General features: G+C 39.0%; 1 protein-coding gene and 1 non-coding gene across 3 annotated transcripts in view; both read right to left on the bottom strand.

Moving 5' to 3' along the window:
* Positions 1-27205, bottom strand: part of NDFIP2 (Nedd4 family interacting protein 2) — a 532803-nt gene that overhangs the window by 251808 nt on the left and 253790 nt on the right. The gene's annotated exons all lie outside the window — the stretch shown is intronic.
* LOC137850391 (U2 spliceosomal RNA) lies at positions 25985-26166 on the bottom strand. Its single transcript, XR_011092533.1, has one exon. It is a non-coding gene; the product is annotated as a U2 spliceosomal RNA (small nuclear RNA).

The following is a 27205-nucleotide window of genomic DNA, read 5'->3' as shown; positions in this document are numbered from 1 at the left end:
CCTCCTCTTCTCCACACTTAACAGCCCCAGCTCTCTCAGCCTCTCCTCATTGGATAAATGCTCCAGTCCCTTGATCACATTGGTAGCCCTCTGTTGGACTCTTTCTAGTATGTCCATATCTCTCTTGCACTGGGGAGCCCAGAACTGTACACAGGACTCCAGATGTAGCCTCACCAATGCCAAATAGAGAGGAAGGATCACTTCTTTTGAACTGCTGGCATTACTTTTCCTAATGCAACCTAGAATACCACTAAACCTCTTTGTGGCAAGGGCACATTGCTGAATCATGTACAACTTGGTGTCTACCAGGACTCTCAGGTCCTTTTCTGCCAGCCTGTTTTCCAGTAGGTTGGCCCCAGCAAGTACTGATGCCTGGGTTGTTCCTCCCCATGTGCAGGACTCTGCACTTCTCCTTATTAAACTTCATGAGATTTTTTTGTCAGCCCACCTCCCCAGCCTGTTAAGGTCTCCCTGGATTGCATCACAGACATCTGGTGAGTCAGAGTCTCTTCCCCAGCTTTGTGTCATCTGTGAATTTACTGAAGGTACACTCTACCCCATCATCTAGATCATTAATGAAGATATTACACAGGACCAGACACAGTATTGACTGCTGAAGTATTCTACTAGTTACTGGACATCTTGCCCCAGAAGACAGGAACTATTGCACAAATTTCTGTTACTTTTTATATAAAGTTGTAGTGGATCAGCTAGGCATTATGAAAATATATGGAATGCTGTATATTTTTTTATAAAATGCTTATGGGAAGCAAATGTCAGAGTAAATTTGAAAGCAAGGTTTGGAGCTGTATTTCAGTAGTGATGAGATATGTCACTTCATGTAGTAGAGATTTTTAAAATAATTTTGAGTAAAATGCTTTTTTTTTTTTGAGATGGAGAATGTTCAGAATTTTTGCATACAATTCTAGATCCTCTTTTCAGACTCTATACATATTGTATATGTATATCTATTCTCTTTCTCATGCATTGCAAGATATGTTTGAAAATACCTCATTTTCTACAATGGTTTATTTGGTTATGAAAATACGTGCATGGAATAATTGCATGCATAGTTTCTATAATTGATTTATTGTATGTCAAATTCTATAGACGATGTTTAGAAGAGTGTGTGTCACAGCATTCTGAAATATCAGAAACAGCAAATCAGAAGTTGAGCTTCATTGGAAGACAAATTCATTTCCTGCTGGAAAATTCAATAACAGGAAAAGGTGTGAATTTACAAAGAACATAAACTGAGATACTCTTGTGATATAAAATTTTATGAGGAATGAGGATGACAGCGGAAAGCAGGAAATAATAAGACAAAATAAAATATTAATTTGATTCTTGCACTCTAGTTAAGAGATGCTGATTTAGAACAGCTTTAAGTAGCAATGAACATAAAACTCAGCTTCTGTACAAGAGAAAAAAAAGTTTACTATTTAATTGATTATTCCCATTTTTATATATGTAGATTGAAAAATGGTTATGATAAGAAGAAAATCCAATAATGTCAAAGAAAATATATAACTCCTGCTTTTATGAACACTGCTTTTGTGAAAATCTTGCAGTTTTCATACCTGGTTACCTAAGTATTAAGGCATGTTTACAGAACGTCCTATGTGTACTCTGTAAGGGCAGGAAGGAGGATCCAGGGAATTACATGCCAGTCAGTCTGACCTTGGTCTCACAGGAGGTTATGGAGCAGATCATCTTGAGTGCTATCACATGGAACACAGCATGCATTCTGTCACCAAAAAAATATATAAATAATAATAAATAAATAAATAAATAAATAAATAAAATTATTTACAAACTTATATCTGTTAATTGTTAATTGTAAGGACAATTATCATCACCAGATGTATTCTTTAGAAGGGGGGGACAAACTAAATGTGTCAGAGAAGTGAGATGTTTTTTTCAAGCTTTAAGCTTCAGCAGAATGAAGCACATTTTGATTACAGATCTTTCAAAAGCGAGTTGAAAGAAATCTGTCACCTTCTAACAAAGAGATTACTTCGACTTCAGAAAATGAAAATTGTAGAGAAATTTGTATATGATGCCTTGAAAATTATATAGGAAATAAGCAAATGTCAGGGGGTGGTTGTGCTTTGAAAACTGAAAACCCTCAAGAGGTTTAGAGCCAGAGGTAAACTTACACCCTCTAAATGTCATCTGAATTTAATATATATATGTATATATACATATAGTAACTATCATTTAAAAGACTAGGTAATAATACTTTCAAATTATAGTTTTTATTTTATTTAGGTCCAAATAAATCTTATCAAGTCTAATATCTCCCCACCTTTCTGTTGCAAATTTAGGTAAGTGACAATTTGCCCAACTAAGGGATGATAATTCAGATTGCATTCCTAATTCATAGTCAGTTCTCAGATCTTCTTAAACAACAATATCTATATAATCTAAGGAATGTGCTGTGCTCTCTGTAGCTATATATACATTCTTCCCGTTACATGCACATCCTACTAACTGCCCAGACAAAAGATGTCCTAAGGCTACCTCTTCAGACAGTGAGGTACTTACTGACAGCTCCGGGCTTTAAGACAAATTAAAATAAGCCAATTTTTCAGTCTGTAGTTCTAATAAAGTTTCTGGCTTTCAGTTCTGTCAGTGAGTATGAATAAAATTCCCTGACAAGCAAGAAGATAGAATGTTTAGTTTTCTGATGAGAAAGATTTTAAGGTGAAGACCGATTCTCCAATTCCTATTCCAGTTCTCATTAGTGAGAATTTCCTGCTGTTAGAAAAGCAGGAACAAAAAGTTTTCAAGCCCTCATTCTCTGTTCTGACTGCCCAACTCCCTTCTCACTATTGTTCTGTGGACTGAGTGCTATTTGCATGTCTGATGAGCACCTAAACATATACTAGGCAGTGCTTCAGTCTCTCAGAGTTCAACTAGATGATGTCACTACATACTTGTATTGACCATGTATATTTTATACGTATTATATTACAAAGACTGTGCCTGATTTCTTCAGAGCTTCAAAATACATCATCAAATTGTCCCAGTGATGCATACCCTTATGCCCTCATTTTTTTCAACCCTTGAAAAGTACAGTAACTTTTTTTTCACATCAGAAAGAATAGAAAGCAGTTTTTCAGAGTGAAGAATGAAATTTCTAATGAGAATATTAGCCACCAGTTTAATAAAAAACAGTACAACAGAGTAAAAAACAAATACTAATGTAGAAGTTTAAGTCATTGAATATCTTTTTTATAATGTTATTAATTAAAAACAAGCAAACAAACAAAAAGAAATCATAGAATCATAGAATCATTTAGGTTGGAAAAGACCTTCAAGAACATCAAGTCCAACCATCAACCTGACCTACCAAGTCTCATGACTAAACCATGTCCTTTAGTGCCACATCAACATGTCTTTTAAGTATGTAGCTCCAGGGCTGGGGACTCCGACACCTCCATTGGCCACTCATTCCAATGTTTGACTACCCTCTCTGTGAAGAAATCCTTCCTAATATTCAATCCAAACTCAAGACCTTGTGCAATCTGAGATCATTTCCTTGCATCCTATCACTTGTTACCTGAGAAATGAGACAGACACCTTCCTCAGTTTAACCTCCTTTCAGCTTGTTGCAGAGAGCAAAGAGGTCTCCCCCCAGCCTCCTTCTCTCCACATTAAACAACCCCAGCTCCTTCAGACAATTCTCAGTCCTGTTCTATAGTCCCTGCACCAGCTTCATTGCTCATCTCTGCACACCCTTGAGCAACAAAATATCCTTCTTGTAGTGAGGGGCTGAAACCTGAGCACAGTATTCCAGGTACAGTCTTACCAGTGCTGAGTAGAGAGGGATAATCACTTCCCTGGTCCTGCTGACCACACTATTTCTGTTGCAGGCTCAGATGAGAAGGTGCTCATGAGAAATGAAAAATGATCAGCTGCAGAAGGTTGTTATTGTCTATGAGGAAGAAAGGAAAATACGTATATAAATGTACACCTAATTTTTATGTAAAATATGAGATCTATGTTCACTAATCATTTTCACATTTTTACCTGCCAAACTTGAAAGGTTGATTTCTTTTTCTTTACAGATTTTTAAAATGCAGATAGTGAGGTAAGTATGTGTCTCATGGCTGTGAGAACAAATTATGAGAAGTGGTAAACAAACTCCCTCAGCTATCTGTAAGATACAATACAATAACAAGTTTTGCAAACATTTGGTTAGATTGTTTCTGCAATAAGTACATTTCCAGCATTTTATTTTTAATTTCATTATGGGATCCAGAGGAGAAATCATGTGGCTTATTTTTGTATCAGTAAAAGACTGCTCTTTACAAATAATGCTGTCCAACAAAGGGTTGATAAGATGGGCACCCATCCTCTAACAGACTAGAGATAAATCTGTATTATTTTAGGTTGGGTTACCAGTTTTCTTATGGAGCAAATTTTCCAGTCATGCCTACATATCATGTTTTGCTTAATTCTGTAAAGAAATCTCTGGTCACATGAATTGAGTTCTTTGATGAAACAAAAACATGTTTGAAAGAGGTCTGAGATTAAAAACTGAAACACATGTATTGTGGGTGCCAAGGTCTCAGTGATGTTTCAACCTATAAACCTGTTCCTATAGCTCTTGCTAAATCAAAATAGCAGAAGCTAATCTGTCCTGTAGATGTGCACTATAAAGATTTAGGCTTGAATGAAGATCAAACTGTATATTTTGTAGAAAAACAACTGAGATAATTATGGTAGAAATACAGAAGAGTTATTTAGGTCACAGTGTAAAAGACAAGAAACTTTACCTTTCCTTTGTTAACAGCTTTTATGGTAACTTTAATCACTGTTTCTCTGCCTTCACTAGCTATGGATCTATGTTCTGTATAGCTATTTTGATTTCTGCAAACTCTTTCCTCATAACATCTTTTCTGACTGTCCACTAAGCCTCTGCAACAAAGAGTTACAAGTCTCACTGTTGTTTTTTTCTTGTGACAACTCATCCAGTAACAAACAGGTATGTACTTCTAAATATCCATGAAAACTTTTTGCTTATTTATTTCTTCACATATAGCTATTTGCAGTAGTTTAAAATGTTTGTAATTGCAATACAAATACACACACATATTAAACTTTAAATTATTTTTACAGACAGCAGGTTGGACCTTAAAAGATTTTGTAAAAATTGCTGGGGAAAACCAAACCAATAAGATATTTTTAAAAAGATTTTTTTTTTTTTTTCCCAGAAAATCAGTGTATCTTAGTATTTGGCTTTGTACCTTGGCATAGATTTTTCATGAAGAGAAAAATCTTCCTACCAGTTCCACAGCTGAGAGAGATCCTGGTTTAAGAAAATACCTTATTCAGAAAAGCATCATCTCCATAGCTTTACATGTTTGCAAAAATTAAGGCTGCATTTATACAGTTGATGTCATTAATGATCTCATTTAATAGGGTTAAGACTTCAACAGTCTGTATTACAATATGTTCATAATAACACCTTACATTTATGGAGCTTCATAAGTCATTTTTAAGCAAAGTAGACCTGAGTTATTCAAGCTTTACCACGATTGTCAGTGTTGGTAAGATCAGTAAAAGAATCCCTTTTAAATGAATGGTCAGTGGAAACGAGATTTGTTGCAATTTGTGTTAATCTAAGAATAAAAGAAGAAAAATGGATTGCATTTCTTTATCAGCTGTGTTTATAATAAATATAAGATTCAGTGAGAGTGATTTCCTCTTTGGAGTGCAGAAGCAGTCTAGCAATATTCCTTCACTTCAGCCTATAGAAGCTTGAATTCACGTGAAAATTAGGTGCATCACATGCACTTGATAAGAGGGTATGATTATTAATTTAAAAGTTCAAAAATAAAAATAATGCTTTAGTTCGAGGTACATAATGTCCCTTGTTTGATTGTCCCATAGGGCTTTGCAATAGTGATTTATTTTCATTACACCTTTTGACCTAAGCATAACCTCTGTCATAAATCATAGCCTGTATGGTTATACTGAGGCCAAGAAAGCTGCCTGACTTGCCCAAAGTCATACATCTGACAAGCAGCAGGAACAAAATTTTGTTTGTCCATCCTGTGCTTTAAATAACATTAAATAGGACTTCTTTTAATCTGGAGTTATATAACACAGGGTCAGTACTTTACCCAAATTTATTGTCTACAGTTAAAGCCAAGTCCATAACCAAGAGTTGGAATTAATTTTCTAGTCAACCAGTCTCTGTAGAAGAAGTATCCTACTTATGTCTAAATGTAAATACCTAGTAAAGCAGACATCCTTAAAGAGAGAATCTGTATATATCTCTTTAAGATAACTTTAAAGAGTTACCTCTATGGTCAAAGAATTATATTCTTTCAAAGCCTTTCAGAGGGATATTTTGTCTGCTCATGTTAGCAGTCTATACTCATCAGTACCACAGTCAACACAAGCTGCATAGTAGCAAATTATTTTAATAGCTGCTCTAATTGGCCAGGCTTTCTTGTCAATCTGAAAGTGAAGCTTTGATTCATAGACTACAGAGAATCATCATTTCCTCACACCATGACTTCAACTAGAGGTTCATGCTCTCTCTGACAAGAGAAGTACCAGGCAAGATTTCTTTTTTTCTTTTAACCCCTTATTGCTACTAACCATATCAATTGAGATTAGATGTGCTGACATTACACAGTAGCAATATCAAGCAGAATTGCATGTATGAACAACTCTTTTAGAATTGACTCCCTGTTAGGTGTGAAATGCCTGTATTCGCTGAATTGTCATGAGTCTTTCAGCTGATAGAGCACACAAAAAGGAGGCGTGACAATTGTTGGGTTTTGACTGAAATGAAAATTTTAAAATTTGAATGTGAGGACATTAAATCTTGGACTTCCCTTCCCTTCCCTTCCCTTCCCTTCCCTTCCCTTCCCTTCCCTTCCCTTCCCTTCCCTTCCCTTCCCTTCCCTTCCCTTCCCTTCCCTTCCCTTCCCTTCCCTTCCCTTCCCTTCCCTTCCCTTCCCTTCCCTTCCCTTCCCTTCCCTTCCCTTCCCTTCCTTTTTTTTTTTTTTTTTTTATAGGAATCACATTGACTATGATATACTGAATGGTGAAAGAAAATAAGTTTTCTAACAGCACAGTTTTGTGTATGTCTCTGCAGGACTTTGTATTTCAGCCTTTGACAAGAACCTTTATTTCACTGCGTAGCCTTTGTCTGAGTGCTTTTAGGTTTAAATTTAAGTGTTTACATAGTTAATGTGATATAGAAACCAATATATTATAAAAACAAGTGTTTTTTTAAAGTTTTCCTACCAAAATTTTGATAAAGTGGTACTTTATCATAAATATAATAATATAATATAATACAGTATAGTATTGATAAAGGGTTGTTAGACATTGGAACAGGCTGCCCAGGGAAGTGGTGGAGTCACCATCCCTGGAAGTCTTTAAAAGACGTTTAGATGTAGAGCTTAGGGATATGGTTTAGTGGGGACAGTTAGTGTTAGGTCAGAGGTTGGACTCGATGATCTTGAGGTCTCTTCCAACCTAGAAATTATGTGATTCTGTGATTCTGTGATAATATAATAATAATAATATAAAATGATAAATGTCCTTATCAGCTTCTGTTACATGGGATGTTTAATAGGTAAATTGATCAAGTTTATCCACACACAAACACAGACTTCTGGATTATCTCAGGATTGCCTGTTGCCCTGTGGGAACAGGGAATATGGCATATTTTTGGGTCCATGCCCCACACCGCAAATATCATTTATTCATTTCCTAGCTATGGTGGTTACTGATTTTTGACATGTTTTGGAAGAAAGATTGCATAGACTCATGGAGCTAAACAGGCTAGTGGTAAAGAATCTGGTTCCTGGGCTAGGACGTGACACTCCTTTATGTGGAGTGATGTCTTCCAAGCAAGGGTTTCTCTTTGCTTTCGCTTTTGTGTTTTCCATGGCACAAAGGGGCAAACTGATTGAAGGTGAAAACAGGCAAGTGTGCAGGCTTGGTACAAGTTTTATACTGAGAACTCACCTGTGTGGACAGAATGACCATATTGTGTAAGAGGAGACCTTTCTGCTAGTTCCCTGAGGAGACCCCAGCAGCATAGTGCTTACAGACCAGAAATCCCTCTGCCTAATGCATGGTCACCCTCTGCCCATGAGGGGATTTTTGCAAGGTTCTCTCAAACTTTAACTTCATCTTCACTTCTGGGGAGGTCTGAAATTGGAAGAAAATTATTTGCTTTTTCATGCAAACTCATCTTGCCGAGGCGATCAGCTTCGGGGCAGATGTGTTCTGCAGTGGAGTGGGGGATTGAGACATGCAAGGCTTTTTTTTCAGCATCAAGGCCACTCAAAGCAGCTGAGGGAGCCGCCAGGACCCGGCAGCCCTCATGAGGGAGGCTGACAAGGTGCAGGTGGAGCCAGCAGCGCCCCCTCCTCGGCCATTCAAAAGCAGCCCCTAGGGAGTGTGAGCGACCAGGAGCACGGCGAACAGGGCAGACGAACAGGGTGTGGTGCATCAGAAGGGAGTGGCTCAGCAGTTTGTGTGGGCAGGGAGGGCCCCTCACCACTCTCCTGCAGCAGTCTTTCCCTTCAGTACTGATACTGGTAGCCTGCTTGCAAGAAACCTGGCCATGGTATCAACCAGGCAGACAGCCATGGCCTCCACATCTCCTGCGGCCTCTCCAGCCGCAGTCACTGATGTGGCTACTCAGACGGAGGGCTTGGGGAAACACACCGCTGTCCAGGTCTTGGGCTGTAGGGTGTACCCGAGTCTTCTGTCCATATCTGACAGCAGCAGCGAGGGGTATGCCTGTGGGAGGTGTGCCCAGGTTGAAGAGCTGCTCAAACAGGTAGTGGGGCTTCGGGAGGAGGTGAGCAAGCTCAGGAGCATCAGGGAGTCAGAGAGGGAAATTGACTGGTGGAGGTGTACTCTACCCTCTCTGAGACAGACTCAGGAGCCTGCCACAGCACAGGTGCCTCCTGCTGCACAGAAGACAAAAGTCCCCTCATCCCACCAGGCAGTAAGAGGGGACCTAAGCCACAGGGGAGAATGGAGGCAGGTTCCTGTTCGGGGTGGTAGGCGAGCCTTGTCCCTGCCCACCTCACTTTCCCATCTACCCTTATGTAACAGGTATGAGGCTCTAGAACATCATAGTCAGAACAAAGAAGTAGACGAAAGCCTGTCCCAGTTGGAGGGAGTGCCTAAGGCAAGGCAACCTACCCTCTGCATTGCTACATCATCCGTCAAGAAAGACAGAAGGGTTATTGTCATGGGGGACTCCCTTTTGAAAGGGACAGAGGGCTCTATATGCTGACTGTACCCAACCCACAGGGAAGTCTGTTGTCTCCCCGGGGCTCAGGTGAGAGACTTAGCTAAAAAAGTCAAGTACCTGGTACGGCCCACCGACTACTACCCGCTACTGGTCTTTCAGGCTGGTAATGACGAGGTAGCAACGAGAAGTCTGAGAGTGATCAAAAGGGGCTTCAGGGCTTTGGAGTGACTACTTAAAGGATCAGAGGCACAGGTTGTGTTTGCCTCTGTCCTTCTGATACGGGGAATCGATGCTGACAAGCAGGCTCACCACATTAACACGTGGCTTTGGGACTGGTGCAACCAGCAGAACTTTGGGTTTTTCGATCATGGGAAGGTCTACGTGACGCGAGGCCTGCTGTCACCAGTATGGGATGTGCCTCTCTCAGAGAGGGGTAAGAATTTTGGCTCAGGAGTTGGCAAGGCTGATAGGTAGGGCTTTAAACTACAGGTGAAGGGGATAAAACCAGGCATGCTGATGATGAGCTAAGGGATAGTGCACTAGAATCAGAGGAACTATGTGCCAGTGAGGTTCTTCGGTCGGCTCCACAAGGTGCTGTGTGTAGGGAAGAGCATTTGAAGTGCTTCTACACAAACGCACGCAGTATGAGGAATAAAATGAACAAGCTAGAAGTCTTGGCCCAGTCCCACAGCTATGACATCATAGCAAAAGCATGAGCAAAAGCTGGTGGGATGAGTCCTGTGGCTGTTGTTCTGCAATAGATGGTTACAGGCTCTTCAGGAGGGACAGGCAGGGTAGGTGAGGTGGCAGGGTGGCGATGTATGAGAAGCAGTGGCTGGACTGTTTGGAACTTCACTTTGGGGATGGCAAAGTTAAGAGCCTCTGGGTAAGGATTAAGGGACAAACAAATAAAGGGGATGTTGTTGTGGGAATCTGTTACAGACCACCTGGCCAAGATGACAACACCAATGAATTATTCTTTGCAGAACTAAGAGATGCCTTGAGATCAACTCCCCTTGTTCTTATGGGAGATTTTGTCTTGCCAGACGTCAACTGGGATCACCACACGGCTGACACGAGCAAGTCCAGGAGGTTCATAAAGCACCTAGATGATAACTTCTTGGTGCAAGTGTTAAGGGAGCCAACTAGGAAAGGTGCCCTACTTGATCTGTTGCTGGAGAACAGAGGGGGTCTCGTGGGAGATGTGGCAATTGGCGGCTGTCTCGGTCATAGTGACCACGAAGTGGTTTAGAATTTATGGTGACAGAAGGAAAACTGCCACCAAAACTTCAGCCCTGGATATGGGGAAAGCAGACTTCAGGCTGCTCAGGGAAGTAGTCAGCAAGGTCCCCTGGGAATCTGCTTTTGAAGGCATTGGCGTCCATCAGTACTGGTCAATCTTTAAACATTGCCTCCTAAAAGCACAAGATCAGGTGATTCCAAAATATCAGAAGGCAGGCAGGCAGGGCAGAAGGCCGGCCTGGCTGACCAGGGATCTTCTACTGGAGCTTAGATGGAAAAAGAAAGTGTACAGCTGCTGGATGGAGGGTCAGGCAACGAGGAAGGAATATAGGGATGCTGTTCGTGTTTGTAGGGAGAAAATTTGTGGGGCCAAAGCCCAACTAGAGTTGAAGCTGGCCATATCTGTGCGGGACAATAAAAAAGTTTTTTTTTTTTAGATATGTTAACATGAAAAGGAGAACCAAAGAAAACATAGATCCGCTACTTGATGGGGAAGGTCTCCTCACAGACAATGACATAGGCAAAGCAGAGATGTTTAATGCCTTCTTCACCTCTGTCTTCAGTGCTGATGATGGGCTTCGGGACCCTGGGTGCCCTGAGCAGGAGGACCATGACAGTGGGAATGACAAACTCCCAACCAACCCCGAATGTGTGTGGGATTTGCTGCTCCACCTGGATCCATACAAGTCAATGGGTCTGGATGGAATCCATCACAGCGTGCTTAAAGAGCTGGCTGATGTCATCATGGGACCGCTCTCAATTATTTTTCAACAATCTTGGGAATCTGAAGAGGTCCCAGTAGACTGGAAGCTGGCAAATGTTGTGCTAATTTTCAAGCAGGGTAAAAAAGAAGACCCTAGCAATTACAGGCCTGTCAGTCTCACATCAGTGCTTGGTAAAATTATGGAGAAGATGATTCTTGAAGTTATTGAGGCATACCTGGGGGACAATGAAGTCATTGGTCCCAGCCAGCATGGGTTTGTGAAGGTCCTGCCTAACAAATTTGATTTCCTTTTATGATAAGATCACCCATCTAGTTGACCAAGGGAAACTAGCTGATGTGATCTTTTTGGACTTCAGCAAGGCTTTTGACACGGTTTTCCATAGGATCCTACTGGACTAAATGTCCAGCATACAACTTAACAGAAACATCATATGATGGGTGAGCAATTGGCTGACAGGCAGGGCTCAAAGGGTTGTGGTTAATGGGGCCACATCTGGCTGGCGGATGGTCACTAGTGGGGTCCCTCAAGGCTCCATTTTAGGGCCAGTCCTCTTCAATGTCTTTATAAATTATTTGGATGTAGGTCTAGAAGGTGTTTTGAGCAAATTTGCCGACGATACCAAACTTGGAGGAGTTGTGGACTCTGATGAGGGTGGAAAGGCCTTGCAGAGAGATCTGGACAGATTGGAGATCTGAGCGATCACCAACCACATGAAGTTTAACAAAGGCAAGTGCCAGGTCCTGCACCTGGGATGGGGCAACCCTGGCTATACATACAGACTGGGCAATGAGACTCTGGAGAGCGTCCCTGAAGAGAGGGATCTGGAGGTTGTGGTTGACAGCAAATTGAATATGAGCCAGCAGTGTGCCCTGGCAGCCAGGAAGGCCAGCCGTATCCTGGGATGCATCAAGCACAGCATTGCTAGTCGATCGAGGGAGGTGATTATCCTGCTCTACTCTGTGATGGTCTGGCCTCACCTCGAGTACTGTGTGCAGTTCTGGGCACCACAGTACAAAAAGGACATTAAACTGTTGGAGAGTGTCCAGAAGATGGTGACAAAGATGGTGAAGGGCCTAGAGGGGAAGACATATGAGGAACGGCTGAGGGCACTGGGCCTGTTCAGCCTGAAAAAGAGGAGGCTGAGGGGGGACCTCATCGTGGTCTAAAACTTCCTCACGAGGGGGAGTGAAGAGGCAGGTGAAGTATTCTTTGTAAACACCAGTGATAGGACCTGTGGGAATGGTGTTAAACTGAGGCAGGGGAAATTTGGGCTGGACATCAGCTGGACATCATTTATGCTTTTGCTATCAGCTTCTTAAAAACAAGAAATAATAGTTGAGGTGTCATTGGGCTCAGAGTGCCCTTTAGGTTCACCATTGCTTGGGCTTGAGAAGCACAGACAACTTACCATCCAGATTCATCTGGTCTAAATATTCCAAGTAAACATCACAAATGAAAAGGAGTGCCACCATGCTGATGTGAGAATATGGACTTCAGAATAATCTGGGGATTCCTTCTCTAATGACTGGAGTTGTTTGAAGTAGAAGAGCGCTAGAAAGATAGTTTTTGACTCTATTCAGAGATTTGGGAAGAAAATGTGCATCAGTTATATGTCTTGCTTCAAGATGCAGTGCTGGTACTGAAGAGTACTGAAGAGTAGGTACGATTTCTCAAGGTCACCTGACCATGCACATGTATAGATCAGAGAAACACACCCAAACATCTTTCCCTGAATGTTCCTTGTTCCGGAGACAGCCCTTCATCAGACAGACACTGGGGAGCTGATAAAGTGGCCTGGATGACTTACAGTCATGGAGAGGGGTTGTGCTGCTGTACACAGGCATTCAGGCAATCTGATCCTGAGATGCAGCTGCTGGCTAGAGGCAGCTTCATTTGGCCTGAGAGAACAGTGGGAAAGGCTAGTAAGCCAGGTGTCTACTCCTTACTCGTTACACCTTCTTCCACTGAGATGAGCATGAAATACAGATATGGGGTTGTGAGAAGTGTAGGCATGCATAAGGAGTCAAAATGGAGTTTGGAAAAAATTCTGGAAAGGCTTTGCAGGAGATAATGCCATGACTATTTTTGCTGAGAGTAACTATCTTGTGCTAGGACTGTCTAAGACAGTCTGGAAATGTAATCCTCAATTGTTTTTCACGTCCCTATGGTCATGGCAGCTGGGGGAATGGGAAATCCATGGGCAAACATAAAGACCAGTGCAGCTGTAGCCCAGCTGCCGTATGGGGCAGACTGGTTTCTCTGGAAGAAAACATTCAAGGTCCCGGTGCAAGAAAAGCAGATTAAGTCTCCCTAGAAAATGAAATTATGTATTTGAGAAGAAAGAACAAATTCAACTTCACCATCACAATGCTTACCAGTTCTGTGCTCGTGTGGTATATATCTATGTATATGCAAAAAAGTAACTATATTTTATATAGATACATGAGTGTGCATATGGTAAAAGTTACAATGGACAAGTGGGAATTATTCATTTTCACAGATACACAGAGATATAGATATATGGTAAAATAAAATGTTTCCAAACTGTTCACTGGCTGGAAAGAAGAGGGAGTGTTGGGAATTGGCATACAGGGCCTGGACATGAGTCCGTGGAACAATTGTTCGATCTGAGCTTGCCTTAAGCAACCAGGAGTAGGCCTTAGAAAATCTCATGGCCTGCTGTAGCTGAGCAAACCAAGCTACCAGAATAACTATGAGAAGCTCCCACATTGCCCAATTGAGGAATTCAGAAAAATATTGTTACCAGCAGCTGGCTTCAAGGACAAGATCTACGTGACTGCTAATCACAAGGGGGTTGTTTTCTTGCAGGTGGGGTTGTTTTCTTCTAGTTGTTTGTCTGAGTGCTTTTGACCAATAATCTTGTGTGAAACACTGTCCGCCCCTGTTAAGTTCACTATAAAAGTTAGGCTATTCGGGCAATAAAATGGAGGAGCATGATCTGACTCTACTGGTGTCTGTCGTGCTTTCAGCCGTGCTTCCTGCAACAAGGGAGAGAGAAAAATAATGTATCTTCTATATATGCTCTATAATATTGGGAAGTGCTCATATTGGAGTGATGAGAGCTATATAAGAAGTGACATTGATAAATAATTAAGGTTTCAGATAAAATGATAGGAATTTGGAATACATTGTTAAAGTCATTTGGGAACCACTGAACAATTTCAGTGGTTTTCTTCATGCTCAGTTACTGTAACCATCTGTCTGTTGAACAACAGCTCTTCTAGCAAACATAACTATGTTGCTAGTGCAAAGCTATGTGCTAACAGTGACAGTAAGTATATTCAACAGAAATAAATTGTATTCCCTATCAATTCATATCACTAATGGCCAAATTATCATTGCAGAGCAAAATTAGCTATTACGTTTTAATACTTACATAGTAGTGATCCTTATTTATGTAATTCCTTAGCATTGCTTGGATCTTGAACAATGTAAATGATGCCATGACTATAATGAGAGTATCTTCAAATAAATGATCTACTGAAATTTTTACTTCTTGCTTAAAAAACAGATGGATGAGCTCATCCTGAAAAAGGAAGTATGGAGATAATCCATATTTTAAAATATCATATATGATATAAATATCATACATTTTATGGTCTTATTCTATTCATAATTCTATTTGTTTAACTCTTTCCTTGCTTTTAGTAATAAAAATATTCACATCCTATGTTCTGGGTTCTTATGAATGTTTATAATTATTAATAAATTATTTGTAGTAAAATTATTTTGGTAAAATATGTTTGACTTCCTTTTCTGCACAACTGGTTTCAAAACAATTAGTTATTTTACAAAGACATTTACCTCTAGGAATGAATCTTTTCTTGAAAAAACTACAGTTTCATCAGGAACACAAACTGTGTTCTCTGTGATTTTTGTCATTACTTAAACTACTGTGTGATCAATCACTGATAACACAATATTGTTTCCTCAGATGAAAGTTGCCTTAATTTGCCACATCTTTCTTCTCTTCTGGCAAAATAATCCACTGTGATCTGATATGGGACTTCTTTTCTTCTTATTATTATCATTTATTACATTTCCACTGTTTAATTCATACTAATTGTTAGAAAAACAAACAAACAAACAAAACACCTCCATTTGAAACCAGATGCCCATCAAAACCTTGTTCGAAGCCTGTTTGGTGAATTTTAGGAAAATGTTAGAAACAATCCTAAAGCTAACTATTACACAGTTCTAACTAATAAATGAATGTGACTGATTCCAGGTACCTGTCACACGGCAGGGCATATATACAACATCCAGTGGTGAGCTAGTATTTACCATCTACCTGATACCAATCCCAATACTTCCCACACTGTTTTATAGTTTAATATTCTGTACATTATGGTTCAGATTCTCAAGGGAAACTGAGGTACTCATGTTCCTTTTCAACTGTCTAAATTCAATATGTGAAACACTGGCAAAAATAACACACAGGTCTGATCCTAAAAGTGCTGAAAATCTGGAAATTTGTGTAGCTGGATGTGTACATCTGTCTAATATTGCTATGATGTATTGGCCCCCTTCTCTCAGCCTCTTATCTAGGCCCTCCTGGGAGTCATAAAGTAAGAGCTTGCTTGCATGAAGTGCATAAATAGCCAGCTAAGCCTATGAGCCTTCTCCATACACACACTAGAGGGGGATTTTTTCTGTTTTCCCCTTATAACTTCAATGTTAGAATAGTCTTGTAGGATGCAGTCTGCCCTGTTTTAGAAAATGCAGTTGTGTCAGAAAGTAGAATAAGATGGATGTACAGATGAGCAGTTCAGAAACTCAGGTGGAAGGCAGTATTGGTTCCCTCTGTGCATGAAGAAGTGTTTGTTTTATACAAAGTGAAACAGCTTAACAAGAAGACTGAGAGCTTTCTGCCTCAGAATAACTGCTGTTTGCTGATGAGGGCATCCTTCAGCAGGTAGGAAGCCTGGATTAGTGTCCCTCAGGCAGATATGGGGGGATCTTAATGCAGTGCCATTAATGCTCCAATCACTCAATAGCTGGTCCCAAAGGATATCAAGGAATTTAAGTATCTGAGACTAAGGTATTACCTCTGAGAGGAGAAAGGACACCACCAAGGACTAAGATTTTTTTTTTCTTTTTTTTCTGGTATATAGGACTGAAAACGTTACCTACAGATGAAAATGCTAGGTTAGAGCTCATGTATGGTGGGATATCCCAGTCTCCTTAAGTCCATCATTACCCTTGAATTTAATTATGACTTTCTTTTTGATTTTTCCCTCTTTTAAGAAGCCTCTCGGATTTTAAGATGTAATTCAGATCCATCCTGTCCTGTAACCTTCAATGCATTGACATTTTTTTAGAGGTCTTAAATATTCACTCTGAAGTAAATTCTCTCACAAAGTACATCCTAATTATCTGTTCCAGTTCACCTCCCCTTGCTTTATGTTCCACAAAGCAGGGCTTGTATACTTGGTTAGTCTTACACCTTGTTTTCTCCAGGACCATGTTGGTTTATAGTAGGTATACCAAAACAGAAGAAGGGAACTATGGGAAGCTCCAATTTGTTATTTATTTATAAATTTGACATTACACATCATGCAAATTTAAAATCTTCATCTTGTTCCTGTCCCAGTTAAGACCAACCTCTTCAGAGCTTTAACAGCCCTTTGCCAAAGATGGCAGAAATGTGTGCACTTTTAAGCTGCTGAAATATGCTTGCTTCTAGCTGTGACCTTCATTTTGTTTATCAGCTCATTCTACTAGAGATGAAGTAACCACCTCTAATTGGCAGTTTCAGAGGAGACATTGTGTGCAGTATTGTTTCATTTCTGATGTATGGGTGAAGTATGGGGAAGACCAGGCCAGAATGGGGACAGAACTGAAACCTCCTAAGGTACAGCCTTGTGGTTTTGGTACCCAGCCATCCTCCATTCTTTGTTTCACTATGGTTAGGTGCTACTACTGCATCCCTTGGTGTGCAGGAGGAGTTATCAGATAAGGTGCTGCATAAGTTTCCTTAAGAGAAGGGAATAGCAATTTTTTTTTATATTTGTCTGCTCTTTGTTTCAAGATGCAGGAAGCAGGTGACCTTAGAAGCTTTTAGAAAATAGGAGTAGCTCAGGTGCTAGAAGGTCTAACCTCCAAAAGAAACAAAAATAAGTTAAGGATGGAAATACTGAAAGAATATTTGACTCTAGCAGGTTTTCCATTTTATAGTTGCAGGTATTAAAAGTGCTAACTTAGCAAACCGCCATAAATTAGTTCCTATAAATTGACCTTTCTTTTGGACTTTGCCAGAAGGCTTGATTCATTAAAGATGATTGAGTGATTAGAGATATTTTGTTGGAAATTATTATAGGAGTACAAAGAATTCATGGCAGGCTGAGTCATAACATTAAAAATGATCCCTAGTAGCTCTGAAGAGATGAAATTGACTCAGATTTCAGCTCAAGTCTGCTGATCCATATACAGAAAAGTGTGTATTTAACACTTCTGTATTGGAAGAACTAGAGACGTAAGACTTTTTCCTGTGTAAGTCTGGGGATGTTTTTGGTGCCCAAATTATTTTCTCTCATTACTTCAAGTAAGTTTTGAATCTGGGAGTTTACTGTAAATGAAGCAGAATGCCTTGTACTTTCTTCGATCATTAGACTCAAAGATTGCTCTACAAGAATGATTCCTTTTAAGCTTTCATAAACAATCACTGTAGCATCTCACTTTAAAAATATCTAAGCATTCTATTATATCACTGCATGTGGCTCCATGCTCTTATGAAATCAAGTGTGACATCTTGTGCTGCTGCCACCTTAGAGACACAGGAGACAGTACTCTGGAATTGTCAAGGGACATGAGAATATGGCCATTATATTTTATACAAGATGTTAAATGATTAATATTTGTAAATTAATGCATTTAAATTATATGTGCATGAGACAGTCCAAGACTTGCAAATATATGTGAGAGTCTCAATTGAAAAAAAATGTACCTGACAACTTCTCTTTTCCTATTGGAGTCTATATGGGCTGGTCAAGTGAAAAAGGAATAGTGGCATGTAAGAGTTGTAACATACAAAGTAGAGTATTTCTGGGCAATTATATCATACCTAAGAAGGTGTTGCAAGGCACAAGGCTGAAAGGGCAAATGACTTTACCCACTTGAGAAATGCAATAATTCCCTAGAAATGCCTGGAGTATATTATTACTATTATGAAATAGAATTCATGAATAGAAAGAGGGAAAATGGTGAGGAGGGGGACAGGCCTATCTATACATGTACCAGCTAGTATGAAAGTGGGTATGACATCAGTCACAGCCAATCAAACAGGCTCAGTAATGTCCAAAGTGCTAAAGACATTTCATAATTAAGTAATGAGACATGACAGGGCATGAATTGTGTTGTATTAATTCTTGCTGAGTGCGTTGTTGTACGGCAAGAGAATGAAGGCTGGGTACCATTGGTCCAGCCAAGTGTGAATTAATCCTTTCCCTTTCTAACAATGGATCCTTTTATTGTGGTTTTATAAAATGTTAATTTTTAAAATATTTATATTGTTAATTAAGTGATGAGTTTCTAAGCCTTGATGGCCATCAGCACAATTCCTTCCATAATTCTGAGCACTGAATTCTGCTAGCCTCTACACCCTACTCAGATACTCAGCAGCCAGTCAAACCAGCTGTTTCCTATTGTCCGTTTGCTAATGTATTCTAATATTCTGCCTCTTAATGCCTACTCTCATATCTGCATTCATTTGCATATAAGAAGCATCTAGTTATGCCAGTAATGGTTAGTGAAGTCCTTTGAGCATATAAAGTGCTATGGAAGTGCTAAATATGGCTTTTGTTTGCTATTCAAAGAAAACACTAATGTAGTGGGGGGTATTGCGCTTGTCCCTTGTCAGTCAGGACTTTGTTCTGTACACTGTGGTTGGGAGCACTGTTTTTAAAAACTAAAAATAAAGCTTTGGGGTTTTGTGCCTTACAAAACTAGGCCATCTGTTTTTCTTTGTTAATAAGTGACTCCCAGTCAGAACCCACTTATTTAAAATATCACTTTTCCTCACTATTCTGTATATTACTCCACGGTACTCTGCAATTTAGTATAAATAATTTTCTCTGTTGATCTGAGAGTGACTCATGAACCTAGCAATGGTGTTTTACACCTCCAGTAAAGCTTTCGGCTTTGATTTGAACAGGAGCAGGTTTAAGCTTAGTAAACTCATTGAACCTACATTACCGAACAGGCTGCAGAAGATTTATCACCATAAGCATCCTGAAAAGTACAGTACATCCATTTGCTATGTCAAATCATGAAGGCAAGCTTCCTCATCCCACATATAACATGTCTGAACACTCTTATGTTCCTAGGCACTGTGACATGAAGAAGGATGTGGGGAAAGGCTTGAAATCAGTACAGATACTAGGGATTTAAGGATATTTTTGGGCCATTTCAATGAAGGTTGCAATTCTCCTTCATTTTTGCAGATAAGGTTTTGCAGATAAGTTGTTCCTGTAGGCTCATCATGCTTAGCTTTAAGTCAGTCGACTGCTTACTTCTAGGGAAAATGCACCTGGGTATTTGTGATTACTGTTCTGTCCTTACAGCAAGAAGTGCTAATCAGCATATAAAAGTCCATGGAAAGAGGCATTGATGATTCTGTGATATTCAGGGATGGGGCAGGATGGGCTTGTCTTGTCACTGTGACCTACCAAATGACAATGCCACCAACTGCCAGAGCCAGAGATTACTGAGTGAAAAAAAAAAGAAACTTCCCTTCTGCAAAGAAATTACAGAGATGAGTGCCAAGATGTTTATTTTTTAGATCCATATAAATGAAAATGTGCCTGGGCAGTATCACTGGCACTAGCATGAAAATCCAGCACTGGGAAATAGACACATATGACATGCTTTTCTTCCTGTAATATTGGTTGTTTAATATATTTCATAAATAAAGATATGAAAAAGTTTCCTGGGTGAACATTAAGCAAATGAATACTACTTCAGTATGTTATTAGTAATCACACTTATACCTGTCATTAATTCCCAAGCCCTTCATACATTTAAGTTGTCTCTGATAGTCACTGTAGGAGACAGCAATTATTTCATAGCATACAGTAACCCAAACGCATATTTGAAACTGGAAACAACAAAAGGTATTTCCCATATTTGAAATTGCCAGTGTAATTACATAGAGAAAAAATAATAATTACCTGGACTGGAATTTTTATGAACATCATTACAGGATTTGAGCCAGGCCATTTATCAATGATATCCCTGCAAAGAGGGGAAGAAATAACCTTATTCTATATTGAAATCACATACTTGACATTAAGTACTTGGCTCCTAAGATTTTATAAATTTAGACTTATCTGTAGCGTAAAAAATGTTTTATTTTTCACCTAGACACCTTATAAATTTGTTTTCAAATAAACATTATTCAAATTTGACAAGTGCCTCCTTCTGATTGGCATTCAGAGCTGTCCTTGTAATAAGGAACATATTGCTGTTCAGGTAGACGGTTAGCGGTACATCACATTGAAAATTATATTTTGCAGTCTTTGTGAATGTATATACAAGTTCATATTCAACCCAAAATGGATAAATATTAGAAACAATCTAATATATTTTAAAACTATTTCCAAGTCATGGAAAACAAACAAACAAACAAACAAAAACAAACAAACAAACAAACATAAAAGATGAAAGGGAGTGGGGCAGAAGGCAGTGGTACTCTACACAATTTTTAATATATTAATTCATACATATTGAAATAGGTTAACATATTACATGATTTTTTTGAGTAGCTCTTCTCAGCCCAGCATGTTGCAAGACCTGCCTTCACCCAGTCACAAAGGCAAGAAAGATGTCACTGGAGTTCTTCAGACAAACTGAAGTTTTGTCTGAAAGCGGGGAGTCAGGAATCAAGACAACGAGGGAATTTTTGTTAAAAAATAAGCCAAATATGTCTTTGCAATATTTGGGAACATCTGGATGGTACCTGGTTGTTGATCTCTCTGTCATGCTTTTTTAGTATGCTTTTTGTGACTAAGTTGAAGACTTGAGCAGACTGCAAATGTGGGGTCATTGTAGCCCATACCATTTACCTTTCTGGGTAAAAAAAGCCATGCTGGTGCCTTGGAATCCAAAACAGTGAACATATTTTTTATTTTACTTACTGAATTATTTCATGCATGTCATAAAGAAACTTTTTAGTAATGTACATGCAAATTAGTTTTAAAGATAAATGAGCATAAAATATAGTTTTATTCTATTTTTATTTAGAAATTTGTTGTTATGCAAGAGCCAACAAGTAGTTCCAGGCTGATATTATATATACTATGGTTTGCTCTACGGGCTTCTCAAGCTTTTACACTTACCTTGGTTTTCAGCAGATTTTCTGGAAAGGCATAAATGACTGTTAAGGAATAACACTACTTGTTCTGTGTTGGTAGATTGGTACAAAGGTCATTGGTTATCAAAGTGCCGAAACCAATATCGGGTTTGATTTACTATCAAGTGTCTGAAAATATATATATATATATTAATCAATGGAAATCCATGGAAATCCTTAGAAATATATATATTTTTTTCTGTTCAAATTCTTATTTATCAAAGCAAAAAGTTTTTCTGTTTTTTTTTGTTTGTTTGTTTGTTTGTTTGTTTGTTTTTTGTTTTTGTTTTTTTTTTTTTACCTCTCCTTAATTGCTTTCCAAATCTCACAGATCAAGTGATGAAGTCCATTGTATGGGTATACATGGACATTTAGTGCCATTTGAAACACTGTTGGTTTCAGCTTTGAATCCTAAAGAGTACTTCAAATGCCTAAACATAGGTGGCTAATACCATTTAGTTGCCTTAGGTTATCTTGCCTGGCATCCAGCTGCTGCTTCAGAAGGGCTCCAGTCACCCACAGATCTTGTGTTATGTCTGCCAGCCTTGTGTGGATGCTGTGAATACCCCAGGATGTTTTAATTGTGCTAAATAGCTATGCTCAGGCACCTGCATTGCTCCTCCTCATGTTTCCTGCACACAGCAAGCATTTCTGGAGCAAGAAGCATTGGTTTATGTTCATGTTTCTGTATTTCTGAAAGCCCCATGTAGGGGCAATCCATGACTATTCAGGAGCATTTGACAGCCCGTTTTCTTGCCATGAATATTTACATCAGTCTACCTATCATACAATAAAGAAGTCTCATATTCTCATTTCTTAAACAATCAAAACATACTTGTAGATTAATTTTAATGCACATATTTTTTCCATTTGAATACATTGTGATTAAAAGTTCATGACCTTGATTATATTATGCAATTTGAGAAATCACCAACAATGTCCATGGTGATTAAATATTCCACTTTGTAATTATTTTGTAACTTTTGTTCTGCTCTTTGCTCACTCCAAAAATTATCATAAAATTTTGAAAGATGTCCTCAGTGCAGAATATGTCCATAAAATATTAAATATTCAATTTTCCTCTATCATGGCTTGAAAAATTCATAATTACATGATGATCCACATAATAACTCATTCTGAAAAGTCATATATGGCACTCCCCCTGTGACTGAGTTAATAATTTACTGCTGTGTGGGATTTTCACTCTGCACTGTTAGTCTTGGGAACATTTATTAAGCAAATGTTCATTTGCAAAGATCAGAATGTGAATGAAGAGGGTAAGAATTTAATGAGGAGTGACAGACAGGTGAACTGATTCCATATAGTTCTTTACTACAGGAGAAAGCAGATAGCTTTATCTTTCATAGCCTCGATAGACACATGAAATGAAATATAGAAGACAAGGGGCAAAAGGGAAAAAAAGGTACTTTCCTAGAAGGGCCAATGGAAGGATAAATCAGAGGAACTCATGAACATGATTCAGACCAGTTGAAATAGTTGTTATACTCTGTACCTTTAGACTTGTATAGCAGCGATATTCAGCCTTTTTATTTTTGAAATCTTTGCTCTTTTTTAATAGAGTACTTCCAGCATTACAGAAGAACATCAAGTCCAGAAGTACATTGGCTTATCTGATAACAGTGTACTCTTAGAGAAAGAAGTGATTTTTTTTTAAATCATTTTCACACGTAAAAACAAACAAACAAACAAACAAACAACAACAACAACAAAAAAAAAAAACACTTGGAAATTATATAATGCAGAAACTTGTATCGCAATTCTATCAGCACATTTTTAGTAAATAATGGAAATGTTTGCTACATACTAGCTGTGTAACTTCTTCTTATATTTTTTTGGGTATCATCTAATCAAACTTAAGTTCAGTAATATTGATCCTGTTTTTTATTTGTAAAAGAAATCCAAGAACAAATAAAATGCAAAATGAAGATTTTATAATTGATTCAGAGTTCAGTTTTGCAATATATTCAGCATGTTGTTCCTGATACAGCAAAAAGCTAACACACTTTTTCAAAACTTATCAACTAATCTTTTGCTTAAAGGTAGGTGAGTACATACTTTGGTGTTTTACTGCTGACAGCACACTTAATTAAACATCATTACTTCAGCAAGGCTAAACAAATCTTTCTCAATCAAGTGCCACTGGAATGTGCAAGGATACAGCACACAGCTATACTTTCCAATTATATATAAATAGGTGGTAGCAAATGTTAAGATTTATACCTCATACACAAAAATCTTGTTGGTTCATATGTCCTAAATGAAAATGAGCAAAACCAGATTTTCCAATTGTTTTATTTTATGAATATATTTTGATTCCAATGTAGGTGTTTTTCAGTGGATTTGTTCTCTGTGAAAATGTACTTTAAAAATAATTTTTGGGGGCCTCCAGTGCTCTGAAATATCCTTCCTGAAAAACGCAACATTTAATTCTGAATTACTGTTTGGATGTATTATGTTTCTATTCATTTATTTACACAATTTTTCTATATATATATGTATCTATCAAATTTTCTGCATATATATATATTTATTGAAAATAACTACATATGTTTGTTTTATCACTTAATTTGGGTACAGTTTATAATTTTCCAAGGGTAATCCATGGCTGTGTTGAAAGTGAGACAGAGACTTTGGCCTGAGTTTCTGATGGGGAGTCCCAGCTTCCATCCTTTATTAGTGGACAGTTACCTGAAAAACTTACAGAAACTGAACAGCTTTAGCGTAGTCATTCACTATGCTATGAGTCCTACCTATCCTTAAAAAATGTAGGTAATTTAAGGAGAAAATGCCTTTTTCTGTAAGCAAGGAGCTGAGAGTTATAAGACATCTGTGTTGTTTAAATCAATCTGGGGCCAAAGGAGTCCAGTCTCAGTTACCAGAACACAGAAAATAAGAGTTTGAATAGTAGTTCAGAGAAAGGATTTGTGAAATATATATCCTTCATTTCCTCTTCAAAGTTATAGGAGAATGTCATGAAGAAGACAGGGGTAGCAGTAAAGAAGACTGAGAGAAGGAATGCAAATGGCTGTCAAATCTGGCAGAGGTAAGAGTAACAACTTCATGGTAATTATTTACATGTGATGTTTGAAAAAATCGAAAGATTTCAAAAGAAATACAACATTTGCAGACTCCTGATATACAAGGACAAAACAAAGTTTAAGTCCTCCAACTGAGGAAACCGTGGAACTGAGCTGGAGAGTTTAGACAGGAGCACTTGATGAACAGAAAGAAGACAAGACTAGCTAGATCCACCAGACAAAGAAACAGTGAATATAGCTTTTCCCCTTTGCATTAAAATATTGCCAGATTCTTCTTGGGGTGAATCACTAACTGATTTAACATGCTGGAGAAGATGATCTTGTGTGAAATGGAATCACAGAATCATAGAATCACAGAATTTCTAGGTTGGAAGAGACTTCAAGATCATCGAGTCCAACCTCTGACCTAACACTAACCATTCCTCCACTAAGCCATATCCCTAAGCTCTACATCTAAACGTCTTTTAAAGACCCCCAGGGATGGTGACTCCACCACTTCCCTGGGCAGCCTGTTCCAATGTCTAACAACCCTTTCGGTAAAGAAGTTCTTCCTAACATCCAACCTAAAACTCCCCTGGCACAACTTTAGCCCATTCCCCCTCGTCCTGTCACCAGGCATGTGGGAGAACAGGCCAACCCCCACCTCACTACAGCCTCGTTTAAGGTACCTGTAGAGAGCAATAAGGTCACCCCTGAGCCTCCTTTTCTCCAGGCTGAACAAATTCAGCTCCTTCAGCCACTCCTCGTAGGACTTGTTCTCCAGGCCCCTCACCAGCTTCGTCGCACTTCTCTGGACTCACTCAAGCACCTCCATGTCCTTCTTGTAGCGAGGGGCCTAAAACTGAACACAGTACTCGAGGTACAGCCTCACCAGAGCCGCGAAGAGGGGGACAATCACTTCCCTAGACCTGCTGGCCACACTGCTTCTTATACAAGCCAGGATGCCGTTGGCCTTCTTGGCCACCTGAGCACACTGCTGGCTCATATTCAGCCAACTATCAACCAATACTCCCAGGTCCTTCTCTGCCAGGCAGCTTTCCAACCATTCCTCTCCCAGCCTGTAGCTCTGCTTGGGGTTATTGCGCCCCAGGTGCAGGACCCGGCACTTGGCCTTGTTGAACTTCATGCAGTTGACCTCAGCCCATCGGTGCAGCCTATCCAGATCCTCCTGCAGAGCCTTCCTACCCTCAAGCAGATTGACACACACACCTAACTTGGCAAACTTACTGAGGGTGCACTCAGTCCCCTTATACAGATCATCGTTGAAGATATTAAAGAGGACCGGCCCCAGCACCGAGCCCTGGGGAACGCCATTAGTGACCAGCCTCCAACCTGGATTTGACTCCAGTCACCACAACTCTTTGGGCCCAGAAAAAAAAAAAAAAAAAAAAAAAAAAAAAAGCAAGCTCCAGATCCAACTCCCGAGCCCAAAATCCATTTAATATAAAGTCCTCTCATCAAGGACATATCAGATATTAAACTGATAAGAACAGATACTACACTGTATCTGGAAGGAAAGGGGATCTTCATTATCTTTCTTCCTGTCTTAAGACAGAGGACAAAGATATTGTAAGACAATAAAACTAAGTTCCTTGGACACTGAAATTAAGCAGACAGGATTCAGAGGCCTTCAGAAACAGTTGCTTTAATACTTTGTTGCATAAAGGATGTAGGAATGTTCTTGGAGAGGACAGATACATTTAATGTATGAAATAAGGATGCAAGTTAGGTGAACATATTAGGCAGCTACTCTTTGTTTAAAAAGCTGTGTTTTTGAGAAGGAAATGAAAGTATAGAGCAAGGAAGCAGTGCAACAATATGGTAAAAATTAACACTGGAAAATTAGGAGTAATGGAAACATGAAGGTAACTATCAAAATAAAAGTATTCACTGTTCAGGAGATGAAGAAAGAATAGGGAAAGACAGGAAAGACCTACTCTCTGACTGCAAGAAAAACTCAATTGACCAAAGACAGATGTATGTTATTACAGTCAATTGGGAGGAATAGGCAGCACTTTTATGGCATAGTCCATGACATGCTGAAATAGATATTCGACCAGATTAGTGATTCCTTAGTGCCTGTTTCTCTAAATTGACCATAAAGAAACCCTAGGTTGACTACTTTGATATAACTCTGTGAGACAAATTTTATCTGATGGAACTATGAGCCTTAAAGGTGATGTGACCATGAAAAAGAGAAATGCAATCCTTTTGGTGTGTCTGTTGTGATATTATTCAGTAAAGATAAAAGTGTTAATATCTTTGTAAAGGGAGGAAAATGCTTGTCTGCAATAGCCTTGACTGATTTGATTGTTTATTTTCCAGAAATAGTAAGTTCACACTGGAAAAGTTGTAGTAAAATCTTACTATCACAGACAAAGGAATGGGGAGTCTGCTTTATATTATTTTTAGGGCTAAGCATCATGGGATGACAAACACTTTTGAACTGGAAACATGATGTTTATCAAATAGTATCATTAATATCATTTCAACAAAGAAAAAGTGAATGAGAAATGAGAAAGGAGTTAAGAATGTCAGCGTTGTTTGGGGGTGGTGTAGGGGG

The sequence above is a fragment of the Anas acuta genome, chromosome 1 (genome assembly GCF_963932015.1).
Source record: "Anas acuta chromosome 1, bAnaAcu1.1, whole genome shotgun sequence".
Lineage (NCBI taxonomy): Eukaryota > Metazoa > Chordata > Aves > Anseriformes > Anatidae > Anas > Anas acuta.
The sequence above is the reverse complement of the archived record's forward strand: the minus strand, read 5'-3'. Positions and strand labels throughout refer to the sequence as shown.